This window comes from Micropterus dolomieu, linkage group LG19 (genome assembly GCF_021292245.1).
Source record: "Micropterus dolomieu isolate WLL.071019.BEF.003 ecotype Adirondacks linkage group LG19, ASM2129224v1, whole genome shotgun sequence".
In the NCBI taxonomy this organism is placed as follows: Eukaryota; Metazoa; Chordata; class Actinopteri; order Centrarchiformes; family Centrarchidae; genus Micropterus; species Micropterus dolomieu.
In genome coordinates, this window is record NC_060168.1 from 3,326,381 (window position 1) to 3,333,794 (window position 7,414).

Genomic DNA, 7,414 nt, shown 5'->3' on the forward strand with positions numbered 1-7,414 from the left:
CAGAGAAATGCCACCCCACACCATCACTGACCCACCGCCAAACCGGTCATGCTGGAGGATGTTGCAGGCAGCAGAACGTTCTCCACGACGTCTCCAGACTCTGTCACGTCTGTCACATGTGCTCAGTGTGAACCTGCTTTCATCTGTGAAGAGCACAGGGCGCCAGTGGTGAATTTGCCAATCTTGGTGTTCTCTGCCAAATGCCAAACGTCCTGCACGGTGTTGGGCTGTAAGCACACCCCCCACCTGTGGACGTCGGGCCCTCATACCACCCTCACAGAGTCTGTTTCTGACCGTTTGAGCAGACACATGCACATTTGTGGCCTGTTGGAGGTCATTTTGCAGGGCTCTGGCAGTGTTCCACCTTGCACAAAGGTGGAGGTAGCGGTCCTGCTGCTGGGTTGTTGCCCTCCTACGGCCTCCTCCACATCTCCTGATGTACTGGTCTGTCTCCTGGTAGCGCCTTCATGCTCTGGACACTACGCTGACAGACACAGCAAACCTTCTTGCCACAGCTCGCATTGATGTGCCATCCTGGATGAGCTGCACTACCTGAGCCACTTGTGTGGGTTGTAGACTCCGTCTCATGCTACCACTAGAGTGAAAGCACCGCCAGCATTCAAAAGTGACCAAAACATCAGCCAGGAAGCATAGGAACTGAGAAGTGGTCTGTGGTCACCACCTGCAGAACCACTCCTTTATTGGGGGTGTCTTGCTAATTGCCTATAATTTCCACCTGCTGTCTATTCCATTTGCACAACAGCATGTGAAATTGATTGTCAATCAGTGTTGCTTCCTAAGTGGAAAGTTTGATTTCACAGGAGTGTGATTGACTTGGAGTTACATTGTGTTTAAGTGTGCCCTTTATTTTTTTGAGCAGTGTATTATACTAACACTATACTTTCTATTTAATGCTACATATGATATATATTTTTGTTTATCAAATGGTCAGATATAACAAGAAAATACATAGATTTCGTTCATTAGGTAAGTAATTGCCTTTACTGAATGCGTGCCCATCATGCTTACTGTCGCGCAAAGTCATCCCCCCAAAGGCCCATTCTGAGCCAGGAAAAATCCTGCTTGTTGTCAGAGGAGAATGAGCAGACTGGTTCGGTATGATGACAGCAACTCAAATAACCACTTACAACCAAAGTATGCAGAATACCATCTCTGAATGCACAACATGTCAAACCTTGAACCAGATGGGCTACAGCAGCAGAAGACTACACCAGGTGCCACTCCTGTCAGCTAAGAACAAGAAACTGAGGCTACAATTCGCACAGGCTCACTGAAATTAATAGACAATAGAGATGGAAAAACGTTGCCTGGTCTGAGTCTCGATTTCAGCTGCGACATTCAGATCCATCCTGCCTTGCATCAACGGTTCCAACTGGTGGTGGTGAAATGGTGTAGGATATTTTCTTGGCACAGTTTGGGCCCCTTAGCACCAACTGACCATTGTTTAAATGCCACAGCCTATCTGAGTATGTTGCTGGCCATGTCCATCCCTTTATGACCACAGTGTACCCATCTTCTGATGACTACTTCCCGCAGGATATTGCACCTTGTCACAAAGCTCAAATCATCTCAAACTGCTTTCTTTAACATGACAATGATTTTACTGTACTCCAACGGCCTCCACAGTCACCAGATGTCAATCCAATAGAGCATCTTTGGGATGTGGTGGAACGGAACATTCGCATCTTGGATGTGCAGCCGACAAATCTGCAGCGACTTCCTGTCTCTGAGGAATGTTTCCAACACACTGTTGAAAGTTTGCCACAAAGAATTAAGGGAGTTCTGAAGGCATAAGGAGTTCCAACCTGGTACCAGCAAGGTGTGCCTAATAAAGTGGCCAGTTAGTGTATATTATATTGAGACATAATCAAAAGAGAAAAGTATGTAAAAGCAATGACGGGAATGACCAAAAAATTTCAATGATAAAAGGAAGAACCACAACCACTCCAAAACCTTCCACAAACACTTGCCTATAGTTATAAGTGTGTATAAAAATGGAAAGTTGGTCTGTCTAGTTTGTGTCTGAACAGCTACAGAATATTATCCCTGGCAGTGGTGTACAGTATGCTGGTAAAACATCTGTGTCATCCAACTGAGTTCCATCAAATGCAGGAATGGTGCATGATGGGAAAGGATTGGCTATACCCTGAACTAAGCGGTCTAATCAACATTAAGACTTACATTTAAAGTTGTTTTTTTGTCAATGTATAGATAATTAAAATTACACAGATGTTCCCTGTTGTTTTGTGTTAGTGTACAATTTTAAGAGGATTTGCTATATCCAAAAAGTATTTCTTGCAGACCGCTGTAAATATGTGAGCTTAAAACTGAAATCTTTGGGCAAAAAGAAATCCATGCAAATAGGGATGGCCGTGATAAACTGCTTAAATTACTTAAAGGCCCTGCACACTTCAATTGCCCTGGTTATATTTGGCCTCTAGTTAAGCTGAAGTTGGGTGGGGCTATGGTGTGACAAAATAACAATGATAAATGTGTATACTGTCCCAAAACTAACAAACAAAGCTAACAGGAGAGTGAGGGAGCCGTCAATCAAGCACAGTCTGTACACAGCCACAGTCCTGAGAGGAGGTCTAGTCAGGCAACATAAGTGAAAACACCTGTGTGGGTGGACTAATGGGTGTGTAGGGGCTTTAATATTATTAATATCTAAGCCGGAAAAACTTTATTATTTTTAGATTCTAGGCCTATTGCCATTTGCAAACCCCACAGGAAGGGACCATTTTATGGCTGTTTATCTGAGCAATTTCTCCTGGGAAACATTAACCCAGACGTCCTGGAGTGTACAAGTCGAGGCCTGTAAATACAAAGTATCCACTAAATAACATGACGATCTCCTCCAGGGATGCATACAGTCCAGTGGTCTATAGTCTGTAGAAAAGCTATGATTTGTGTTGGGTGGGTGTGTGTATGTTGTCTGTGTACACAAAAGATAACACTTAGTAAACACTGGCCCGAGAGATCAACAACAACAAAAAAGACACCGAGCTGGAAATTTGAAGGAGAACAAATCCATAGAAAGACAGCGGCTCTTCTGGGTAGCCTTGTCTTCAGGCTAAACCAAAGACACTCAGCATGTTTCACACCAGAGCAGTTTCATCCAATTTGCTCATTGAATTCCTTGTTGAATGAGATTGGACAGAGAGCGGTAGAGAAGGAGAAAAAAATGGAAGATAAAGGCGAGAGAAAGATGTTGGAGAAAAAAGGCTGAATGAAAAAAGGGAACACGCTGACATTAGCACACGCTGCATCAGACCTAAAGGAATCAAACCGGCTACATATACGTGTGTGTGTGGCTCTGTAGGCCCTATGCGTTTATGTGTGTGAGCAATTGAGACAGGAAGAGAGACTGTATGTGTGTGTACCATCCTATATATCGTCGCTGTCGGGCACAAACCTTCTATGTCCCAATGCACAGCAACACGAAGGAGGTTAACCCTGTGTGCTCACGGCCGATTTGCACAGCTGTAGGGTTAACTGGTCGACATGCATATAATCGATAACTTAGGTTTAGTCACACACTTAGTGATGGTTGTGGTAAGGGTAATTGGCTTCGGGGGTCTGTCAAGAGTAACATAGCTAGCTAGCCAGCCAGCTAGCTGGCAGTATCAACGTAAACAAGGGTCCTACAAATGCAGCCTCCGGTACTGCAGTTACATACAACTTGTGTACGGAACGTGTGGCTTACATTCGTACATTATAACAATGGACTTGACTGAAGCTACATCGTATCCGCGTCGTACTTTATATTTCCCCTTTTACAGGTAAGAACGAAGGTTGTATTATGTATGAATGATTTATATATGTGTTTAATACTGTAAGGAACATGCAGAGAGTAAATATTAATGACTGTCGTAATTTCTGTATGCGCATTTAGCAGACTAAATGTGAAGTCTTGCTCCAGTGTAGCCTGTATGCTAGCTGTATCACGTGGACCGAGGTTAAAGCGTGGTTGAAATGTAACGCCGCCACCGTTTTCTCCGTGTACTCATTTTATATTGGATAAGATAATATTGCTGTTTTTGCAGTTTAAGAAATATAAGTGTTTAATAAGAAGAGGCAAGATACTTTATATGTTTAAGTGCAACACTACTACTGAAATGTAATTGTTAACTGTATTCTGAATTAATAACTATAAAATAGCAGTATTTAGCATTACAGATCATGTCCTATTGTACTCTTTATTTGTCTAAATACTTGATAAAGTCAAGTTAAATTTATTTTTGTTTAAATAATCTGTTTTATAAAATGTAATGTTTCAAGGTTATTTGCCAATGCTGTTTTAAGATGATGTGAAAGTGTTTTGGTATATTTTTGGTAACTAACTTTAAAGGTCAACTATTTTCTGATTTACTAACTGTTAAAATGACAACAGATGTAGGTACTGTGAGTAAGTGATATAAAGTTAAAATTGATAAGCTGATATTTTCCTAATTGTGTAGTTTCCTAAAGGGACATTATTATGTCGTGGGAAAGGGAAAATTACTGTGTAATATTGATATTTTGTAAACATGTTAATATGCTCGTAACATTACAACATTGCACTTGACTGAAGCTACATTGTGTCCGTGTCCTACTTTTTATTTCCCCTTTTACAGGGGCCTAACATATACACATGACAGCCCAAGGCCAACTCCTTCGTCTGCTCTTCAGGTGAGAACCAAGCGCTCATTTCATGATGCTTTACCACAGCTCAGAGAAACAAGGTGCCATTTCTAGAATTGATCCAATTATTTCTAAATATTGAAAACTTGACCTGAAATAAACTCTTTGCTCCATACCTGGAAAATGCAATGGTGCAAAGTGGTGTATGTTTAAAACGAATGATTTTATGATGCAGTTAAATGTGACATCTATAATCCTCTTTTTATCCTTAATATTCCCAATTTAAAAAAAAAGTTATTTCAGCAAACACGCTGCCATGTAAACACATATGAATATAAATATGAAACTGTAATACTGAAAACAATGCAGTGTAATAAAGCAAATGGACCACGTCACTAACCAACTTTACAGCTTAATAGAAAATGACAACTAGCCTAGTTAAGTTACTAGCCTAACGTACTGCATGAGGTGGAGACGGATGCATGCCAATGTTCTGAAAACAACAGGAAGTCAATTATTTTAGTTTGTTGAGCTTTTCAACACAAGCAGGTAAGGTGCTTCAAAACCTGCAGTAGCCGCAATTTGTGTCAAAAATTGTACTTCTTCTCAGAATCAAAGCTCGGTCAAATCTAAACACAAATTTGATACACACATTTTAGATTCAGTCTGACTGACACTTTCTAAGGATATTATCACCGTGACTAAACGTTCATAAATCCACTCATAGAAATCATGGAAACTCCAAAGTTTTTGTCAGTATCAAAGTACTTCCAAGTACATTCATGATTACAGTGCAAACAGGAACTGCTACTAGCTAATTCCGCATAGTTTTAATGGTGCCAGTTTGCCAAAATGTAGACAAGTATGAGCTAAAACAAAAAGTTGTACCCCACAGCATAGCTTACATAGCAAGACCTCCTGTTTACATCCCCCAAAACATTAAGGGAACTGTATTTCTAAAAGTTAATAGATGATTATCTACTACTTAGAATTAAGACTAATTATAGAATAATAATAGATGTGAAAAATTCCATTAATATTTCTTTCATGTTTGTTGCAAAATAAAAACAAGTCGTGACATTACTGAGCCTCAGAATGTCCCATCCACAAAAAGACACACACACACACTAGCAGTGTTTTACATAACACAGTGAGTGATGGCAGCTGAGGACACAAAAATACTGCCTTTGGCATTTGTCCTGTGAAAGTTGGACAGAATGGAAATGGGGTAAGTGGAGAGAAAACAGAGAGGGACAGGCAGACAAATAAGTGACAGACAGAGAGAGAGCAAAAAGAGGGAGGCAGAGAAAGGCTGAGAGAATGAAAGAGATACAAAGAGAATTTTTTTGACTACAGATGCCCATGGCCTGAGGCAACATGCCTCAAGGGAAAATATTAACCAAATTAATACTGCAGTCCAGTAATTTTTGTGTCTTCTCAGTTTTCTATTTCGTCAAGGGTCGCTACAGCCTTTCCCCAACACTATGAAATTTTGGCTTCTGGTTTATGCACCATTTGTAAGCCACCTCAAAGTATCCGCACATCCAGCATAAATCAAGGTTTTATGAAGGTTTGTAATACTAAAAGTATATGGAGCGGCATCTTCCCAACATTTTCATTCCACTTTAAAACAATCAATTTACAGATAGAAATGGCTAGATGCATTCAGGTGTGTACATTTTTCAAAGCACCCATGGTCAACTAAGCTAATAGGGCTGATAGGTGCATGGCTAACTGAGCTAACTAACACCAGCTACAGATAGCAGCAGTCAGTGGTTTCTTTAAAGCCATCTGTTCATCTAGAAACTCCTTAAAATATCAACCATATTTGACCATAATAAAGTGAATAATGTTATGGAAAATCAATGAGGCCCAAGCAGATCTGCCAGGCCAAGCAGATCTGGTGCCTACACCAGCTCCTAAAAACACTGTTGGGGCCGCCGACAGTGTCTACTGCTTTAATTCTTTTCTCATTTGTGAGAAACAGTAAATTCATCAAATTCAGTGCCTCACATCGCTATTTTCTAAGATGAATTAAAGCTGTCAAATGCCATTGAGCACAGCGGCAATAGGATGCGAAGGCAGTACGGGCTCACAGAACTGAGTGTATAAAGGAGGTCTTAAAGAGACACAAGCTAAAATGACTTGTTTCAGATGAACTAAGAGACTGCTTAAAGGTCCAGTATAAGATAAATAAGGATTTTTTTCTGTGAATCATGCAGAACTACTCCACTACTACTACTGGAATCCCATAGTAAAAGTGTTTGAGCTAGAAATGAGCATAATAGGTCCCCTTTAAAAAAGCATTTCCTTTTCATTTTAAAACACCACATGGATTATTATCATTATCTAAAGATATAGTTTCCCTGGATGGCATCGCCTTGGCCTCCAGCACCACTGTGAGGAATCTTGGAGTTATCTTTGATCAGGACATGTCGTTTAAGTCCCACATTAAGCAAATTTCAAGGACCGCCTTTTTTCACCTACGTAATATTGCGAAAATCAGGAACATCCTGTCTAAAAATGATGCAGAAAAACTAGTCCATGCATTTGTTACTTCTAGGCTGGATTACTGCAATTCCTTATTATCAGGCTGCTCGAAAAAGTCCATTAAGACTCTTCAGCTGATCCAGAATGCTGCAGCACATGTTCTGACAGGAACCAGGAAAAGAGATCACATTTCTCCTGTTTTAGCTTCTTTGCATTGGCTTCCAGTAAAATCCAGAATAGAATTTAAAATCATTCTTCTTACCTACAAAGCTCTTAATGG

The 7,414-nt window shown here is 40.4% G+C and overlaps 1 long non-coding RNA gene across 2 annotated transcripts in view; it reads right to left on the minus strand.

Annotated features, from left to right (window-relative positions):
• The window catches only part of LOC123958268, a 15,258-nt gene that overhangs the window by 5,784 nt on the left and 2,060 nt on the right, over positions 1-7,414 (minus strand). The window lies entirely within an intron of this gene.